Source organism: Meriones unguiculatus, chromosome 10, assembly GCF_030254825.1.
Source record: "Meriones unguiculatus strain TT.TT164.6M chromosome 10, Bangor_MerUng_6.1, whole genome shotgun sequence".
NCBI classification, from domain to species: domain Eukaryota; kingdom Metazoa; phylum Chordata; class Mammalia; order Rodentia; family Muridae; genus Meriones; species Meriones unguiculatus.
Genome location: NC_083358.1, coordinates 37,800,180 through 37,820,465, shown reverse-complemented (window position 1 = coordinate 37,820,465; position 20,286 = coordinate 37,800,180).

Here is a 20,286-nt window from a genome sequence, read left to right as displayed (position 1 = left end):
TGTCACTCAGCTGGAAGCAGAGCTGCATCCAGAAGCGATGGCTCCAGAACACCACCTCCCTCCATGTACCCTGTCTCCTCTAGCCCAGCCCACAGGCCTTGAGAATTACCAAAGATGCATCAAATCTCAAGCAATGGACGGGAAAGCTTGACCGACAGTCTAGTTGTGCAATTCAGTAACCTGGACCACTTCCTATGCTCAATCAACACATGCAGGGCCGACTGTGTACACTTGTGTGCATGCATTTATGCACATCCATGAGGACCTTCAGGAAAGCAAATTTCTAATTATTTTAAACATGTTCTATGCACCTGGAATGGTGCTAAACATTTTATGTACATATTATTAATCTTCATAACAAGTAGATTGTGCAGTGTAATATAACATAAAGGAGAGTGGCTTGCCCAAGGTCACACAGGTGGCAACCGGCAGAGCCAAGATTGCTTCATTTCTTCAGGGAACATTTGCTCATTGCATGTGCTGGCACGGCCCTGAGATACAACAACAAACAAATGAGCCAGGCTCTAATCTCTGCTGTCTCAGAGCTAACATTTGAGGGAAGAAAACAGATAATGAACCAGTAAATTAATAAATGAAGACGACAATCAGCATGGCTTTCATTGTCACACAAGGTAGCATGATTTAGGACACCCCTACATGGTCACATAGACCTGATGTAGGAATGACAAAAGCACAGCTGTGCCAGGATATTCAGCAGAGCCTGCCAGGGGGAAGGGACAACAAGAGTCAAGGTCCACAGAACACAACTGTGTCATTGCACTGAGGATAGAAAGAAGTCCATTGTCTACAGAGATGGATAAGGGAGTCGGAGGATAGCTCCTATGGAGGAGCAATAGTAGAACATCCACATCCACAGTATACTGGTGTTGCCCTGAGTATTATAAGAACCATTCTAATTTGCAATGTCATAACATGACAGTGTTGAAAAAATTATTCCTTTTCCCTTTTCCAATAAACTTGTCTAATTCTGATTTCCAAAGAGGCAGCAGTCAAAAGGTAAGAAGAAACACATTTCCAAGAGACTACAATGTTGCATGCTGCAATTAGGCTCATTTAGTTTAGACTTGCCTAGGAATGAGGCATTCGGTTAAAAGAAAATATGTCATAGCCTTTTAGCCTACAATAACGATGCACCTTAATTACTTCTGGGAACAGAAGTCTAGCATTACAGTTAAAGACTATACACACAATTAAGACGTGCAGTCTTTCAGTAAACAAGTATTTTCGTTTCCTTTGTGGACAGATAAAGAATGAGATAGGGGAGTTTCAAGCAATGGGTTGGTGCAAACTGAAGAGCTTTCAAAGGGTCCCTGGATATTTGTGATGAATGATCTGTAGGGCCGCTGGCTGTGGGGTGTGTAGGTAGGATTGATGCCTTTGGGTTTTGAGGTCCCTCCCTCTGAAGTCCCTCTCTACTTGAAGAGATGCCAGCTCAGCGAAGACAAAGGTTGACAAGAACATGTTCAAGGTGGGTGACAAGCAATGGCAGACACAGCGCCAGAGCCATGCCAGCTTTCTGCCTCTAGAGCAGTGTGTGGTCAGCCCACTCTGTCATTCTGTGTCTTGGGGAGGCAGAATGTCATGGTGAGGGTGGGGGGTGGGTAGTGCTCCGTAAAGCAAAGCAGCTCATTTCATGATAGAGAAGAGGCAGAGAGAAGAGGGTCTGGGACCAAGGTGAACCTTCCAAAACAGGGCCCCAGCAACTTAAGTTCCTCTACATAAGTCCCACCTCCCAGAGTTTCAAGCTACCAAAAACAATGTCACCAATTGGGAATCAAGTGCTTAACACAGTTGGGAGCACACCAATGGGGAGCCTGTGAGGGGCATGTCCTTTCCAAATCACAATGCCTCCCATGTTCTCAATATACATTGACTCATTGCATCTTCACAATTGGCTTGTGGATCATGTTCTAACAGCATCCCACATAGAACACGTTTTCCAAGGTTCTACAAAGGTGGGGTCAGAATTTTACCTCAGACTCTAAAGTGGGGCTGTAGTCACCACAGAAAGCAGCCTTCTAGGATGACTGATCAAGCAGCAGTGTGTGCCCAACATGGACTGACCCCTAAAGAAAAGAACATTATAAATACCTCATGTTTTACTGGAAAAAAAAAACAGAGAAAATGCATACTATAGTGATCCCCAGCAGTCAATGACCTATGTTCTAACAGGTGAGGTGCTACCTGGGATTACAAGGAGAATGTGTTTCTCAATAGTCAAAGAGATCTTCCAGAAAAGCTGTCATCCAGTCAGGCCTGGAATATAAGTTGAGTCTGTCCTGATGTGGTATTTTTAAAATATTTTAACAAATCCTTTGGTAAAGTAAAGTGCATGTGTCCTCTTCAATTTGAATAGGAGTCAATGATTCAGTCCTAATAACTAAAATCTAAGCTATGGTTAAAGAAATACTTTTAACTTCTCAGTTTAGGTCCTCAAAGGCACTGTGTCTTCCTTCCTCACTCTTGTATGAATTGCTGTTGAGCAAGCCAGCCTCCATATTGGCTGGGTCACCTAAACAGCTTATGTAGAAACCCACAAAATGATGAGCAGAGTCCTCTTGTCAATAACCTGCAAGAAATGGATATCTCTTGGCCACAGCTAACTTTCTGAAAGAGGGTCCTTCATCCCTAGTTGGATATCAGATAGTTGACAGACACCAGAATCAATCCATGCCAGATCCGCCCATCAGAGTTCTTCGCAAATCCCTGCCCACATGAACTATAAGACACCAAGCATCTGCCGCTCTCAGCTGTGACGCTAGGGGTGATTGGCTACACAGCAATAGAAAATTAATCCAGGGGACAGCACTCATATCAACTGAGTGGGTGGGAAAAATAAAGAAGATGAGGGAATGAAGTCAATGACAGAGCCCTCATTTTCAAACACTTGTTTTAATTCTCTGAAACCTACAAGTGGCAGGTTAAGCTGGAGTTACGTGCAGAGAAACAATTTCTGCAAGTTAATAGTCAGGAGGCAATTTCTCCAAAACTCAGTTAGTAAATTTACGTAATACCTACAGGGTCACTGTGTGCCATCAGGAGAGGTGAATACTAAGTAATCTTCCTCTGGAGGGGTTCTAGTAGGCCAAGAATAGAACTATTCCTTCCCATTGCACCCAAGGGCAGTGGAAAAAACCCAGTCTTCTCACGGGCAACCTGCCTTCGTAATTACAACACGGCTGGCAATCATTAAGCACACACCCCACCCCTTGGGTTCCAGATAAGCATCTACCTACATGCAACATCGCCTGACAGCGGGGCAGGATTCATTACCAGGGCTGCGTCCTTCATCTGGGTCACCCATCACAGGAACATGCAATCTGCCACGGTCTTAAAGAAATTATTGCCATTTGTGGTTCTAAATAGGGCCACATTATTTTCTACAAGTGTCAATTTTCTCCAGCAATATTACATTTTCCAACAGTTAGTTTTCTAGCATTCTGCCATGACTATCTGTGTAGATTAGAAAGGTTCTTAACTGTTATCTGTAATAGATTTTGCCTGTAGCAAAATTCATGCAGGCATAATAGAAGAACAAAGTGTACTCTGATGAAATTGCACCCATAATTTCCAGATGCCTGACATTTATTGCTTATTGCTATTAGAATTCAAGTGCCTATTTGTTTTCTACTTTGCTTTTATTCTTGCATCACAACATATAATGGAAAAAAAGATATTTTAAATGTTGGGTTAAGTATTACAGATCAACACGAGGTATGAACAAAATCAATACTACTTAAATATACTCCTAGGCAATTAATTTTTAAAGAATCAAATTGTTGTACCACATCAAAATTCATAATGATACCGTAACGGTTGTAACATTCTTTATTATTTAATTAAAAGCGATGTTTAGCACTCATGCAGCTAACTGTAAAGACAGCACAACAGAACAGGTTCTTGCTTATCCTTATGGGGAGGCAGCTACAGCTGACACTTTACAGTGTGCTTTTGATTACGAAATGCTAATTGAACTCCATTTGCCAGCATTCACTTATCATATTAATAGAGGCAATTTCATGAAAGGCTCCAAGAGGACTGGGAATCCATGACGACTGATAGCCAGGCAAATATCAGCATGTGAAGAAAAGCTCTAAGGCCGCTGTGTTGACAAGCTTGACTCTGGGGAAGGGCACAGGCTAAAGTGTGCCCAGTTTCTGGAAAGATACATGAAAACGCATACAAAAGACAGAGAAGATGCTAAGAAATAATAACAGTCGGAAAAATAAACAGTTTACAGGAGCCAAACTTCACAGGTGAGACAGAGGGTAGAATCACAGTGGGTAGACGGCTCTGAAAACTCTGATCAGGGTATCTGCCCAGGTGAGGGCACTGCCCCTGGGGTGAATCCAAACTTACGCTCTAAACAGACAAAAGAGCGGGGAGAAGAGTGCACTTTGCCGGGACGGCAGACTTCATGGACAGTTGAGGCCAAATTAAAGGATCCTTTGTCATCAGGGAAATGCAAATCAAAACGACTCTGAGATTCCATCTCACACCCATGAGAATGGCTAAGATTAAAAAAAAAAATACTCAAATGACAATACATGCTGGAGAGGATGTGGAGAAAGGGGAACCCTCCTCTATTGTTGGTGGGAGTGAAAACTTTTACAACCACTTCGGAAATCATTCTGGCCCTTTCTCAGACAATTGGGAATAGCACTACCTCAAGATCCAGCTGTAGCATTCCTGCACACATACCCAAAGATGCCCCACCATTCAACAAGGACATTTGCTCAACTATGTCCGTAGTAGCGTTATTTGTAATAGAATCTGGAAACAACCTAGATGTCCCTCAGTGGAGGAATAGATACAGAAATTGTGGCACATTTACACAATGGAATACTACTCAGCTCTTAAAAACAAGGAAATCATGAATTTTTCAGGCAAATGGATGGAACTGGAAAAGATCATCCTGAGTGAGGTAGCCCAGAAACAGAAAGACACGTGTGGTGTACACTCCCCTATAGGTGGATATTAGTTGTACAACATAGGATAGCCGTATTAAAAGCTACAGACCTAAAGAAGATGAACAACAAGGATGATGCTTAAATCTCATTCAGAATGGCAAACATGATAGATGCCAGAAGCAGTGGAAGAGAGGGAACAAAATGGGAGCCACCATAGAGGGTTCTCTGAAAGATTCCACCCAAAAGGGTATCAAAGCAGATGCTAAGACTCACAGCCAAACTTTGGGCAGAGTGCAGGAGGTCTTATGGAATAAGGGGGATATAGAAGGACCCAGAAGGGATAGAAGTTCCAGAAGGAGACTAACAAAGCTAAAAAACCTGAGCACAGGAGGTCCTGCAAGACTGATGCACCAACCAAGGACTGTGCATGGAGAAGACCTAGACACCCTGCTCAAATGTAGCCAATAGGCAGCTCAGTCTCCATGTGGGTCTCCAAGTAAGGGGAACAGAGGCTGCCTCTGTCATGAACTCGATTGCCTTCCTCTTGATCACCTGCACCTGGCGATGCAGCCTTGTCAGACCACAGAGGAAGAGAATCCAGGTAGTCCTGATGAGACTTGATAAGCTATAGAAGAGGAAGAAATCTTCCCCTTTCAGTGGGCTAGGAAAAAGGGATGGGGGCGGGGAGAGAGATGGAGGGTGGGACTAGGAGTTGAGGGAGGGTGTTTCAATTGGGATATAAAATGATAAATTATAAAAAATTTTAAAAAAGATGCCAAGGATGCCTGGAATAAACAACTGGCCTCCAACTCTTGCTACTTCCCTCTCACAGACTTCACATCTTCAGAAACTCTGTCTGCCACATACTGCACCAACTGGGGACTAGCTAATGTGGTACTCACATGGGGGCCACATAGGCTATGATCGTTTTCACTTTTGGCAAGGTTGAGGATTTAACCTAGAACCTTGGGCAAACGAGACAAGTTCTCTACCATTGAGACCAAGCTGTACTACTTCTATTGGGTTTCTTTATAACACTGAAAAGTAGCTTAGGAGCTCTATGTAGGGGGCGCTCAGACCCTGACCTGATCATTTTGTTCTGATACTGGCAACCATCCTGGTTAACTCCAAAGATGGTCATCTCGTACAGCTAGCCATGGAGCACAGGCCTGCTTCCGAAAGTGGCTCCACGAGGCCTGTGCTCTTCTTATGGGGAGAACCGCAGCCTAAAAGCTGCTGGTAGCTCTGTTTTCCCAGCTCACGATTTACAAATTTGTACACACTCCAGGGCCTGGCTTCCCCACAACTGTTCTCAGGGGTACACACAGTGCTGGGGTGAGGCTGGGGTGCACAGGGTACAAAGAAAGGAGGCGCCACTGTTTCCATGAAAGAGCTCATCAAACGCATGCCTGTGTATGAGAGAGATTACACACAGCTCTGCAGACAGGGAAAGGAATGTCAAGTGCTGTGCTTTGTCTCGCTGATGTCAGCTTACTAATAATGTCCTTATTCAAAGAGTTGGGGAGGGAAGCTGGGGGCACAATGTCTGTTCAGCATACACAGGGCCCAGGGTGCTGTCCCTAGGATTGAAAGACAGAAAAAAAAGTTTCAAAAGCTGGGTTCAGCTAGGTGTCAGGATAGGCACCTTTAGATCCAGGTTGGGAGGAAGAAACAAGAGGACCTCTGTGAGTTCAAAGGCAGCCTGGTCCACATAGTAAGTTCTAGGCCAGACAGGGCTTCATAGTCTGATAAAAATAAGGGGGGCTAGGTAGGACCCTCCTATAAATCCAGCACTCTTCTGAAGCAGGAGGAAGCCAAGTTGAAGGCCAGCCTGAGCCACACACTATTTCAGAATTAAATAAAACACTATTTCAGAATTTAAAAAGAAAGAATGAAAAGGGGGGCGGGGGACAGAGGACTTCCATGTACCTTCTCTTGGTGTCTCTCTTCCTTCGTGCTGTGTACTTTTTGAGTAGCTCTGACCTAGCAGCCTCTACAACACCATGATCTTACCTCCTGTTAAAAACAATTCATACATGTGGACTTAAAATACTAAAGTAAATTAAAGTATAAATTTAAGAGTCCCTCACCACAAGAAAACCCACAGAGTTGACTAACCTGGGCACGTAGGGGCTTACAGAGGCCAAACCGAGAACCAGAGCACCTGTATGGGCCTGACTTAGGCCCTCCACATAGGTGCATAGGTGTTACGATTGTGTAGCTTGGTCTTCATGTGGGACTCCTAATATTGGAAGCAAGGCCGTCTCTGACTCTGTTGCCTGCCTTTGGGACCCTTTCCTCCTACTGGGTCGCCTCATCTAGAATGACTAGGAGAGGATGCACCTAGTCTCACTGCAACTTGATATGCCTGGGCTGGTTGATGTCCATGGGAGGCCTGCCTGTTTCTGAAGAGAAACTTAGGGCAGGAGTGTCAGACAGGAGATTGGGGGAGGGAGTCGAAGCAGAGGAGAGAGGGAAAACTGTGGTCAGGATGTAAAATTAATTAATTAATTAAAAAATCAAGAGTCCTATCTGACCATTTATGTTTTAAAGAAAACTATCATTAAAAAAAAAATGTAAATATAAGACCACATTTGTGCTGCTTTGGTATTTTAGTTTTGATAAGTGCAATCATGGAGACTATTCTGTGGATTTGTTTGTTTGTTGGTTTGTTTGTTTGTTTGTTTTTAACTGAACCATACACTGTGGGAGTCCTCCAAGGATGCACGTTCCACTCAGATGCATTGCTTTTGAACGCCAAGTGGATCTGCCTTTTCAGGGGATCCTCTCCATGGATATGCGGGTTATCACAGATGGTTTGGTGTTACACTCGTGTTTAAATGAGCAGCCTCTTGCATATGCATTGGAGCCTGGCTATAAAACTATTCATGTTACAAATTCCTAGCTTTGGAATTCCAATGTCAGAGGAGATCTTCAATTTTAATTGTAGGACATACTGCTAAGTATCTCTTCAAAATGGCCTTACCAGCTTCAGCTTCCGCCAAAAGATGTGACCATATCTCATTAGTCTGGTAAATGTAGCCACCTGTCTTTGTCAGTTTTTGCTTTTTAATTGCAGCGCATGGCCGACTCTCTTCTTGTAGGAGGGTTGGCACTTTGTATTTCTTAAATTCCGTCTTTTGCGTATGTGTGTTTGCTGGTCTCACTGTTTAGCCCCGTGTGGCCTTGAACTTAAACTACATGTGTTTCCTGGCATACCAGGACAAACTTTTTAAGCAAACCTGTGGAAACTCAGGAAGATGCTACTGAAGAACCTTCATCAAATGCTACCTGGAGCCATTGCTCAGGGGTTCCCCGGGGCTTGCAGAAGACTGACTTCAGTGAGCCGCCAGCACGAGTTTACATTGCCCACACACCTGAGCAAGGCTGAGTTGTCTTATAAATACACTGTCAGAACCATTGGTCTCTCCTTTCCCCTTAACTCATAAAACACATAGAGTCACCCCAAAAGAGATTTAATGTCCTGAGAGAGGAGAGGTCTGATCACACGTAGATGGAGGACGGCTTTGCAGATTACTCCCCGCAGCATGCTGAAGAGAAAAGCAGATGATGGCAGTGTATTTTACGCGAGCTTCCGAATGCTGCCGCTATTCTGAAGTAGTTCTTTTTGTGTGTATAAGGGGTGGGTGTGGCTGCATGGTGGCACTGAAACGAGATGACAGCCTCCGGCAGGTGCGAGAAAACAGATGTGGCTCACTTAGCTCCTCACCTGTAATTAAAGGACTTTTACCCCTCCTTACATCCAGCCATGCATGACAATCACCTGCAGAGCTTTCAGATGATGTCAGCGCCTGGGGTCTACCCCAGACCCACTGAGGCAGAACTCAAGCATTGATATCCTTTTATGCCACGCCCCAAGATGAGGCTGTAATGTGTACACAAATCTATGGGCCTCTTCATTAGGGACAACCTGTAGGGTTTAACTGAACCCTCAAGGCCTTCCTGAAGACCTTAGCTAAGCCAGGGACTACTCTTCTAAAGCATCATGGGTATGCTTTCTTTTTCAACAATCTGTCAATCAAGTATATATATATTTTTTTATATATATTATAACATGTGTATGTTATATACACTAATAAATAATATATACATATTAGAAAGATGCATGTGTATGCAAAAGAACCAGCTGTGTGACATACAATGGAACATTCTAGATCCAAATTCTTGAGGGCTCCTGAAACAATGCATATAAAAATCAAAACAAGCAAAACAAACTTCTCTTGTTTTACTAATTGGAATCAAAGGGAAAGTCAGTTCAGCAACTTCAGAGTCTTTAAAATGTGCTACATACCGACCCACACATTCCACATTCAGAATTAATGCGTATGGAGAAAGATATAGCCGTGGGTGAGGAAGTGCCTTAGAGCACCGTTTCTCACACATTGAAAACAGTACCTCCAGCGAGCACTAACTCAAGTTAAGGTCACAATGGAGCATTCTACTGCCATTTAAACTAATATATTTAAAAGGCAAATCTATAGATGTTAAATTGGTGACAAAAAATGTCCAAAATATATTTTCAATACAATGTTTTAAAGTTGTACATATAATAAAATCCCACTTTTGTACAAATAACATAGCACTTTATTTTTTATTTTATTTTATTTTGAGCAGGGTATGGTGGCAAATACCTGTTATCCTAGTAATTGAAAGGCTGAGGAAGGAGGATTATTAGTTTAATACTAACCTGGGCTACCTGATGAATTTTAGGCTAATTCTGGGCTCCATGGCAACACTCTGTCTCAGTAATTATGTATAAAACAAACAAACAAACAAACAAAAACAAATGACTAAGAGTCTCCTTCCAGTTGCAGTTTAATCACTTTGTCAATATTACCACTCACCTTTACAAACCCAGGGATAGAATTTTGTGCTGCTTCATTTTAAATATGGAGCCACCAGGACTCATAAAGGCTAATAATATTCCCAGTTAGCACACAGCCATTCAGTAGAACACCTGGACATTCAAACCCACAATTACAGAGATCATTTGCCCAGTGGGGACAACTGGGGAGCAGTGCCAGGATCTCTGAAGCCACCCAGACCTTGGCTGGAAGAATATTTTCTCTGTTCCTATACACAAAGGTGCAGATGAGCAAAACTGCATAAAGATGAGGACAGTGTAGGAATTCCATAGGACTAGAAAAGACAAAAATAAACTGTGGGGAAGCTTTGATGAGAGGAGCTTCTCTTTGCAGAGGACAAATGTAACTGCAGAGTCACGTCAAAGTGCTGACTATACGTAACTGTTAAAAACTCAGCCATAAATGGAGCATCTGTGTCCCTCCCTTCCCACCAGTACTAAGAGAACATAGTGGAAGAGGGGATGGAGAGAGTGTAAGGGCATGAGGGAGAGGTGGAGTAGGGTGGAATGCTATCTTCCTGGCAAGACAAGGCTGCAACATCCTTAGATACACAAAAGCTTTGATTATCTGCTTAAGAGCTGTACAAGATTGGCCCCATCAACATCCTGTCATTGCAGAGTGAATGTGGGGTGAGGACTCATGTAAATCCTACTACCAGAGGATTTATAGACAGTAGTTGCTGATGGTGGAGAGACATGTTCTTCATTGGTGTAGCCACTGCACACATGCTCATGCTCCTATAACCTTAAGGAGACCCACTAGATCAACAACACAATCACTAAAAAGGGTAGAAACCAGTTGGGAAGAAAAAAAAATCAACAGGAATGAGAAGAAGACAAGGAAGGATAATGGTGTGGGGTGTGTGATAAAAAGGCATTACATACACTCAGGAAAACATCATTATGGACCCCATTTTGTGTAGAATTAATATATGCTAATAAAACATAAACGACAAACAAAAAGTAATCGTGAGCAAAGCAGAGAAAGGCAAAGAAGCCAATGAGAGCTGAGACTGGGAGATTGAGTGAGGTTAGCCAGCCACAACTTATACCATGCCATAAAGAGGGCTGTGTGTGTCTACAGAGGAGTGTTCCCTTAGCCCTCCCTGTCTGTAAACTCTGATGGACAGGCATGATTAGGCAAAGTCCAAACATCCAGGGCACACTGCTTATTGGTGGAGAGATAGACACTCTCAGGGACAAGGAAGCTTTCATATTCGAGTGTTTGGAGCTCAGAACAGAGACGCAGAAGGTCTATGATGGTGTTACATCAGTGAAGTCTCTTCATCTGGGGTCACTGGTTGAGTGAAACACATATCTGTGTATCTGACTCAGGGCTCTTCCTTCTGGCTCCCTCCCTGGAGTCTTCTGGATTCCTGAGGCTATGAGCACCCCCTCTCCCCAGCCAATGATGTGAAGTTGGACTGTCCTCCTGCCAAAGCTTCAGTAGTAGGACTGCTTGGCAAAGAAAGCTGTTCATCCTGGGTTAGGGAACTTAAATGAAAAGACGCACAGCTGTCTGATCCCCTTTCAGAAGCCCAGTCATTCAAACTGCTGCAGCGCCTTCAAACTGTCGCCCAATAAAAATGCTATCAGGATCAGCACCTGATTTATAGCTGATATGTAAATATGTGCTTCCAAAGTAATAGAACGTACTAAAACCAGAAGTTAAAATGGGCCCTCTTCAGTATTTGAAGTATATCCCTTCATTTTATTCTTTCTTCTAGGTTCTGTTTTAAAAAGACCCTTCCTGTCTTCATAGACTCCCCTCCTTTATTTGCTGACAGGACGGGGTTAAATAAAAAAAGTTTCACCCTAGATTTGCTTTTTTTAACACATGCACTCAATGTTTTCACAAGTTCACACTTAGAATCATGGCGCAGGACCACATCTGAGCCAAGAAATGACTGCCTTTCACAGTCGTTCTACAGCCAGACCTCTGAAATTAATGAGTTTAAGAGCAAATTTTTTTTCCTCCCCTGGACACTAACCCCTTTCTCTTTCTAGATATAACATACGATATCTAAGGCTCATAAGAAAATTATGCATGGGCATGGACTTGGATGAGAAAGCCTCACTGTGAAAACTGCTCTCCCACAGTAAGGATTCGTGGAATTTTTTCACCTTCTCATTATTGCAGAACATAATTCATTCCTCCCTAAGTTCAAGTTGCATATTACAGCACGTTAATGTTGGTCTTCCTTTATAGCAACCTATCATGTGGTTAGCATTCTCATTTATAACCTAAATTACTTTTATTTCTCCAGCCATTTCACCTAAGCACTTTGAATCAAAGGGGAAAATGATCCTATATCCCAAATTGCTGAAATATGCTCTAGCAAGAGTTGGCTGGAGTATGTTAACTGTCTGTGAGTGGATATCCATTTCTGGGGATGGTGGCCTTCCTGAATCTGTAACATCATGTTTTGACAAAGCATCCTTCCCCCATTTAGATGCACTTCCAGAAGTGAGTGGAACTGAGAACCAGCCTGCAGACGTTAGCTTTTAAAACACTACTTTATTTTGGGGTTCCTTCAAACTTATACCTCCCTTCCAACCCCCAACCCCAGGTAGGGGAGAAAGAAGGTTGTAAGAGAAAGAGAACGTAGCTTTCTTTATTTCATCCTGCTGGGTAGGGTAGGATCGTAGGATTCTTATAGGAGCAATACCAACATCCATTGTCAGGAAATCCAGAACTCCAGATAGCCAGCAAGCCAGCAAGCGCAGCAAACGGTCCTCCATCTCTTCCAAGCCACTGCACCTTCTTCTTCTGGGCTATCATATTTACACCCCTCAAAGTCCTCAGAATTCAACTAATTCCAGCTGGCAAAGACTACACTTTGCACGAGACAATTAACTAAAATCCCCCATTTGGGATTATAACAAAAATATGTTTACCTATCATAAACCAAATGTCCACATCAGCCTTTCCCCCATATAAATTGACAGGCAAACATACTTAAAAGTGGGAGTAGCCAAAGGGGTCCCATTTATTCTAAGACAAATCATAGCCTTTTCAGGGCTGCCGCCTGTCTGTCTGTCCTTGTGCTGTTTCATTTGGCTGTGACTACTGTACAACAGTGATCTCCTTTCCATTCATTAATGAAACATGTCCTTTGCGTGTTCTGTGTCTTCCTTCCTGGAGTGTTCCTCCTGCTCAATGCCTTGCCTCTTTTTTCAAATTCCAATTCAATCATGGATGGGTTCTTCAGAGCTGTTTCCCAGCCTTCTCCATCAGATCATTTGCTCCAGTATATAATCTTGACCAGAATGATTAACTAAGAGGTGTTTGATACACATACCATTATCTGCCTCTTTCTCATACTTCAGGTCTATGACTTGTTTTTCCTTGCCTTGTCGACCTTTGTAAACAAGGAAGCAAAAGTACACAGACTTTGCAAGCAGTTACAATTCCATGAAAATGAGAGCTTTGGCATCTTAAAAAAGTTAAAGGAGATGGATGTGGGTGAGTGGGTATGAAAAGAAGCATGAGAAACTCTTTAAGCTGTGGAGGGTTCTGTTCCTCAGCAAGCCCCTCCCCAAAGACATGGCATTACAGCCAAAGGTATTTTCACAGTGTTTCTAGAGAATTCCCTATGAGGCCAACAGCAGTGTATCTCTGCCCTTTGAGACACTCCTGCACCAAAGGAAACCAACCACAACCAGTGCTAGAAATTGGGGGACTCTTTTACTTACTTAGGTATATTAGAACAGCCTAGGTGTAAGGTGACCAGAAAGCAGAGGTGGCTCCAATGTGGGTGGAAATAGAACTTCCGAGCGGTTCAGACATGCAAGAACCAAGCTGAGTTGAAATGGAGCATACAGAAGGATATACATGCCCAAGTTTAGTAATTATTGTTCAAAATTATTATTTTTTTAAATTCTCTTCCTGGCTATAACTTTTGAAAACTTTATTTAGTCTTACTTACTTTTACATTGTTTACTCTGTGTGTATGTCCATGTAAGTGCAAGTGCCCCAGGAGGGCACAAGGGGGCATCATCTCTCCTAGAGCAGTTACATGCTGTTTTAAGCCACCCATATAGGTACTGGAAACTGAACAAGTCCTCTGCAAAAGTAATATGTATTCTTAATTTCGGAGCCATCTTTCCATCCCTCTGCTCTAACTTTTAACTTCTTCTTTACATATATATATTTTTTTTTAACTTTTTGAGCAAATGTTTTGTTTTGTGTTTTCTACTGATGCCTTCCTTCTCTTCTCATCTCTGAACTCCACGAAACCATGGTTGCATCCCAGGGTTGATTGCAGAGCCCAACACATCACAGATATCTATAAGTTCCTTTCTCAAATGTCAAGTGCACAGCTATTCTGGGAACATTTAGAGCAACTGTTCTCAACCTGTGGGTCGTAGCCCCTTTGGCAAATCTGTATCTCAAAAAACAAAAAAAAGTATTTACATTACTATTCATAGCAGTAGCAAAGTTACAGTTATGAAGTAGCAGCAAAAATAATTTTATGATTGCAGGTCACCACAACATGAGGAACTTTATTAAAGAGTTGCAACACTTGGAAGGTTGAGAACCAATGATTTAGAAGAACATTTGGGTAAGTGTCTATCTTCACTAAAGGTCATCTTCCCAGAGTTTCCTTTTTCCTTATCCAGTTTTGCCCATCTTTCCCTCAGAGGCAAACACTGTTCTGACTTCTAGACTCTCACCCATTCCGCTGCTTGTCCTTTAACACCACCATGGTGCGGTATTTTGCACCCTGATTGACTTGGACTCATGATGTCTTTGACACGTAGTCATATCTCTACTTTTTTCACTGTATATTATTTTACCTCAATTTGCCTATCGATTTTCTTGTTGACAGACATGTCACTATGTAGCCTGGGCTTCTTCCCTTTCCTCCTGAGTGCTGGATATTAACTATTATGAATAATGATATTATTGCAATAACCATTCTACACAGGTCACTCTACACACACACACACACACACACACACACACACACATATGCATACACACACACATAAGCTTGAAAGCGCCTCAGCTCAGTTTTTGCATGCTGCTCTGTAATCTGTTGCAGTAAACTTCTGCTATGACATGAATCAGGCATTGAAGGTTCATTTTTAACCTGGATACAGATTAAAAATGGGCAGCTATCCAACACCATTTGTGAAAAAGGTGTTCCTGACACCTTTAAACTGAGGGTGTTTACTTCAAAAATCAATTGACTGTACTGTGTGTCTTTTCTGGGACATTCTTTCTTACTCAATTGAAGTACTTTTCTGTCTCTCCATCAGTCAGCACTATTCTGTCTTGGCTACTGTGGTATCATTGCAAGTTTTAAAATAAGGTAGACTAAATCTTCCAATTTGGTTCCTTTTTAAATGTGATTTTTGACTATCTGTTTTTTTTTTTTTACATTTGTATGTACATTTTAGTAGCAGCTTATCAAAAAGGCATGATAGATTTGTGATTGCAATGGCATTAAATCTTTATCAGTTACTTTTGTAAAATTTAATATTTTTACAATATTGAGTCTTCCTACATGTAAAACCCTATTTAAGTCTGTGTTTTCCTCACAGTATTTTATAGATTTACATGTAGAGATCTTTTGATATTTTTATTCATTTTATTTCTAGAAATTTATTTGTTTGGGTTTAAGGTGTGTGTGTGTGTGTGTGTGTGTGTGTGTGTGTGTGTGTGTAAGTATGGACACTATGATAAACATCTGGAGGTCAAAGGTCAACTTTAAGGCATTGGTCCCACCTAGTTTCTCGAGGCTGCATCTCTCTTGTTCCTGGCTAGCTGGCCCTCAGGCTTCGAGTCACTGCTCCTAGCTCTATGTCCTCCCTTGCTGTAGGAGTGCTAGTTCTATAAATGAGTGCTCCAGCATCGGCTTTTTGTGTGAACTCTGGGAATCAAAGTCAGATCATCAGGCTTGTGTGGCAAGCCTGCATTTACCCACTGAGCCATGACACAAGCCCACGTGTGTTGTTTCTACACTTGTGTCGATTACTGTTCTCGTGGCTGTGACAAACTACCGAACAGAAGCAACTGAACAAAGGACTTACTTCTGTTCCTGGCTTCTGGGGATGGTGTCCACTCTCACTTGGCCCTATGTGCCTACAGAGAACATCGTGTAATCAGAGTTGTGATGTCCTCTGCCTACTGAGAAGGCAGTCTTGAGGTTTCCAACTCTGACTGGGGATTACTCAATTTCCCTCTTTATCCTATCAGTTCTTATGGCAGTACTTTGATGTACGATTAGCAGACACATAGGCTTTTAAGATTGCTGTGACTTCTCAAAAAAATGTCATAAGACCATGAAATGCCTTTCTGTTGGAGAGTAATGGTTTCTGTTTTGAAGTTCACTTGGTCTGATACTCACATATGTATATCAGTTCTGTATGACCCTGTATTAAGCAAACACCCACAAGCCCGGGTTGTATGGCACTGGGGTAACAAGGCTGCTGGTGTAAGCCCCAGAGTCCAAAATCCAGAAACCCAAGACTTTGAATGTCTGAAGCAATAAGCCCCAGCTTCCAAACCAGAAAGGAATGGAGCCTTCATTCACCCTTTTGTTCTTTTGAAGTCTTTGACAAATTGGAGGATATTACTCTCACTGCTGAGAATTCTTCTTTGCTAAATGTTCTAATCCAACTGAACCACCTTCACAGACACACCCAACAGGAACGCTTTCCTAGCTGTCTGATCATCTTTTCCCCCGGTTGACACATAAAATTAGCTACCACAGTGTGTGTGTGTGTGTGTGTGTGTGTGTGTGTGTACATGTGTGTGCATGTGTGTATGTCCATGCGTATATACATGTATGTGTGTACTCATGTGTATATGTGTGTACATGTATATGTTTGTACAAATGTGTTTGTGAGCATTTGTGACTGTTCATGTGTATGTGTGTTGTGTGTACATATATGTACATGTATGTGTGTTAATGTGTGTGCTATGTGTACATGTGAATCTGTGTGTATCTGTATGTGTACATGTGTGTTTGTCCATGTGTGTATGTGTGTTTCCATGAACACACATGTGTATACATATGTGTATATGTGCATATGTTGTGCGTGTACATGCTCACACACCTATCTTCGATTGTTGCTCCAAGAAATCATGATTTGTACTTATTAAATGAGTAAATGAGAGGCCATAACATGCGCCCCCCTGCAATCAACCCAACCAGTCCTTCATGGCAGAACACCATAAGTTCTCACAGGACCAAAATCAATGCCACGCCCTTGGAGGGCAGCTGTGAAACTCAGGTTCTCATTGCCATACTCAAGGTTCCTGCCTCAACTCTGTTACAATTGTTCCTTGGTTTGGCTGCATTTCTGCTGCATCTATATAATTCACTTGTCTGTCCGTCTCATAGCCACGCACCTTCTTTGGCTCTGCTGTCAGATTCGCTTTTGAACATGTAAAGCGCTGCAGTAAAACTTGCTCCCATCGAAACCCCATGTCGAATCAAGTTCTTTGGAGAACTTTCAGTGCACACGGTCGAGGCTCACTGGATCAGTGACGGTCCCCTGATTCTGGAACAGTTCTTTCACGCCTCGTGCCCCCTCAATACCCTGATGTGGATACAGAACCACAGCCCTACACTTCGGCCCAGAGAGTCCCGTTATTTCCATCTTGATCTGAAGATCTCATTTGATTTCAGCTCTCAGAGGCCTTGGCTGCTGCGAGGAAAGCTAAAACAACGCTGTCACCCCCAAATCTGCACAATCCAAGAAAAAGGGAGTTTAAGAGAAAATCCTGACAAAGAGAGGCAAGGTAAAGCCCGTGTACATGAAACAAACTAGAGGCATGTAGTGGGGTCCCTAATGAGATCTTGGCTGTTCTCACCCCTCCAGATTCCTGGTGGCGCGTGTGCAGTGCAGCGGGCATTCGTGATGTGCGATTTCACCCTGCTTCTACTTCTCCTCTGTCTTTGAGTTGAGAATTACACCATCAGGTTTGCATGGCCTCCTGAAAAGTCAGCGAATGCTCTTGTTTATAAAAACAGGACCAGCACATGGTCTCCGCTTGAAGGACCCTGCAGCTAGTACTCAACCTGCCCACCATTAACAGCTTCCTCAGCCAGGGGAGGAGCAAGGTCTACACACGCAGGGCAGAGGATGGGCCTCTGAGGAGCAGCTGTGTCTTGTGAACTGTTCTCACGAGCTCGCAGGAAGGCCCGCTGAGAACATAGAAGATAAGATGAGATGACCCTGAGTACCTTAGCAAGTGGAGGACCCCCAGGGATGGACTGATTCCAGTCTGACCAGCCCACTGTGGACAGGTGTGTGGATTACAACCAGGCGTCCTTTCCTCTGGGAAGATCTGCTCCCCAGGAACTTTGCTGCACCTGGTGGCTCAGATGCCAAGGGCTCTGACTTGGTTTGTTCAGGAAAGCCCACCATACGGACATTTCCTCTCGAAAACCCGGAAGGATGGAATGCTACCCACACACCCCCATGGCAGCTGTGGCTGAAGATGGTGCGCAGTACCCATTTGAGATGGCCGCACGCTCTTCATTCAGTCTGCCCAGTCTGCCTCAGTCCATTTTCCTCCATCACCTGCTGAGCATTGAGGATTTTGAATTCTTTGTCACTCTTGGGGTCTTGGAATCCTTGTGATTTGACCTTCATCAGGCTTAGGAGTCCATCCTGCTCTGCTGAAAAAAAACAGAGAATGGAGCTTCAGTGGCACTAGCATTGCTGTTACTCTCCCACAATCAGCAAGAAGAGAAGAGAGGCCCAGAGACTCCAGTAACAAGCTGTGGGCTCCTTCCTAGAAAGAACACACAGCATCCTCTATTTCCTTGTGCTGGGTAAAGCCGGTAACATGTTCTCATCGAACTTAAAGGAGGGCAGGGAAGTTCAAACCCGCCGTGTTGCTTAGAAAAGAGAAGTGAAAATGTCTGTGAGCAGCACAATGCCAGTTTTGGCATGTCTTCTCAGCACAGTTTATTTACTCCTAAGGAGAGCGCAGTGTTGAGCTAAGTAACCCGGTAGAATGGTCTTTTGATTGTAAACCTTACGCTAAAGACGGAAAGAATTGTGCATAATTATTACACTCGAGTTGGTAACGCCTTGCTCTTGTGCACATAGACTTACAACTCTGTGCCTATGTGCACCTTAAAATTGGACACAAAGAATAAAAGGGAGAGTTGTGGGAGACAGACTTTTAGTCTCTGAAAAAATGTTTACAAATAAATAATGGGAGAAATCTGTAATGCTCAGTTAGCAATGGAGATAACAGATTATACTCTTAAATAAGACAGATGAAGAAAGAAGTATAAACATGTATCTATACAATGATTAGTGTATACTTATAGTAGCGTATACATTGACGTATTATGTATAATTGTATATATACATTAATGTATATGTATACATGATTTTCTAGCCCTGCCCTCTGAGAACAGCCACAAGTAAAGGCATTCCAGGTAACAATGAGCATATCCAGACCCCAGACCTTGCTGTCTAGATCTATTATTCATTGAAGGGATCCAGGACTCCTGGAGAAACAATTGATTGTAGGGATTAGGGACAGATATTACAAGATAAATTTGACCACTATGTATTCTCAGAAGTTAACGTGTCCAAAACACAACACTGGAGAAAGCACATCTGAACAACAGCAGCACCAATCCCAAAGGACTCTCCAAGGCCAAGTCTGAGCAACTTAAACAACAAAGTTAGATAGATTTGACTGTACCACAGAATCACAACACATATGCATGAGTCCATACAGATGTAAGTAAATACTTGAATAGGTTATGTGCAGGGGGAAAAGGAGGAAGTCTTCCACATTGAAGGTGTCCAGATTTGATGTGTAGACACAGCACAGTCCCCTCCCTGTGAGCATGGGCTAGATTTAATTACTTACAAACGAAGGGGAAAATGGCAGAGAATATAGCATATATAAGAAGCAAAAGGCAAACATTAATATAACCAGTGATGACTCAATATGATATGGCACCATAGAATGGCATGTAATTCATTATAGCAGAATGTATTGTGATAGAGATTAAAATCTCACCCCCAGCTCTAAAATTGTCTTATCTGTGAGACTTTGAGTCTCTCTAGGCCTCTGTTTCCCCATCTATAAAATAGTAGAAACAACAGATCTCTTCCATAGGATGAATGATTATGAATCAATGTGATAACTGGATCCTTTGGAGTACAGCCTGCCACAGTGCTCGACACGCATTGTTGTATGTGTCAGTTAATGACTGGGATGTTTTCTGAGAAACTGGTAATTGGACAATTTTGTTGTGCTGACAGCATAAAACATACTTAGATAAACCTAGGCAGGGCAGGGCAGTCACTCTGTGCGCTCTCCCAGTGTGCCCAAGAGGCTCAGTAAGTGTGTGAAGCAATTGCTGGTGTGATACAACATACTGTCTGGCTTTTTCCTTACTGAGTAGGAAGGCATGCTAATGGCACAATTAATAGTGCAGCACAGTAAATATTTAAGCCAGTTCAGAGTTACTCACGAGC